Source organism: Quercus suber, unplaced genomic scaffold (assembly GCF_002906115.3).
Source record: "Quercus suber isolate HL8 unplaced genomic scaffold, Cork oak 2.0 scaffold_998, whole genome shotgun sequence".
In the NCBI taxonomy this organism is placed as follows: Eukaryota; Viridiplantae; Streptophyta; class Magnoliopsida; order Fagales; family Fagaceae; genus Quercus; species Quercus suber.
The window spans coordinates 126116-127769 of NW_027070413.1; positions in this window are offsets into that span (position 1 = coordinate 126116).

Consider the following 1654-nt stretch of genomic DNA (forward strand, 5'->3'; position numbering starts at 1 on the left):
TTGTTGTTTTGTTGTTGTTGTTGTTTTTTTTTTTTTTTTTTTTTTTTTTTTTTTTTTTTCCCCTTTTTTAAATATATTTTAAGTGGGAAGAGGAATTCTAATCCTGTTGGGAAACACTAGAAGTAATATTAGCATTTGTTGTTTTATCTATGTGTATGCATTTAATTGGGTGGAATTGGACTAATTTTTCTTTCAAAGGTTGTTTGACTAGGTGTTCTGTTTGCTCTGAGAATTGGTGTTTGCAATTGTTGTAGGGGATATTCTTTAGGTTTTCACAAGTACACCAATATTATGATGATCTTTTTTTTTCAATGGGTGGTTTTTCTTAAAATGTGCTTTCTAAGATTGTTTTAGGTAGGAGAGACATATTTTGATGCTTGATGCTTGTTCATTGAACTGCAATATTATGTCTCTCCTACCTAAAATTGTAATTTATCAAGCCAAAAATCTTATCCAAATACAGGAGGGATCTAGAGATATGGCATGAGCATGCTTCAGCAAGCACCTGGCTACATAACACAGGACTTATGTGGGTGTACACTCTGCTACCATTCACTATTTCATCTAGAAAACCAAGAAAAATACTCTGAGATGAAACTAATGCTAAAAGTATGAAATTTAGGCTAAAGGGATCATAGTTATGTTCCAAATATTCCAATACGTAAAAAATTAAATGCAGCCAGTCAACCCTCAATAGAAGAATGATGAACCAGCATTATTACCAGAATGTTATTACTTATTATCTAAGAAGAAGAAAACATCATGACCAGAAAAGGTTGATGTATATAATAAAATAATGTAATAGCTAAGCACTGTAAAGAAGCATATAAAAATGGATATAAAAAAATTAAAATAAAACTAGACAAGGATTTGATCTTCCTACCTTAGATTGAGAAGTTAAGGCCTCATCATATTGTTTCAGGAGTTCGGGTGGAACAAAATTGTCAATCTCAGCTCCTAGTACTGCAATGGGAACCTTAACACCTGAAATCAATCCCCAAATAACAGTCAACTATGACACAAAATTGTTAATTTTTTTTTCTTCCTTGTACTTGTACTCTTACTAGAAAATAGATAAATTTAGCAAGTCCTGGTCTGCAAGCAACTTGAAGGTAGAAAAAAAAAAATTGGAACAAGAATTGATTTCCAACATCCAGGGAAATGCAAAATTATGACAGAGAAGGAGTTAAGTAAGATTAAATCATTGTAAATCTGCATGCTAAAAGCAAACAAATATCCTTTGACCTCAAGAGAAAGGAAAGAAGGAAACTTATAAAGTCAAGTAATTGTGATTACTAGTTACTTCCAATATTTTAATTGCTAGAGTATAATAAGATCAACATACCATATTCACCCCTGCAAACAAATTTTATATAAGATCAACAGGGTATGTATGCATTCGAAACTTAAAAGGCTTGGTTGATCCATTAGAGATGCTTCCGCAAGATAAGTGCCTTTAGGTTCTATTGGAGTAAACTTTGGAACCAGCAAGCATGAATACAATTAACTTCCACTAAATCAATAAAAAATGATAATGATATTGTTTCTATTCAATGAGAGAAAAGAAATAATCTTTTTTGGAAGGCTTACTTAATCCATGAGACGACAGTTGCTGGAGCTTGTAGAGCAAACAAGGGAACAAGAAAGGATTTCT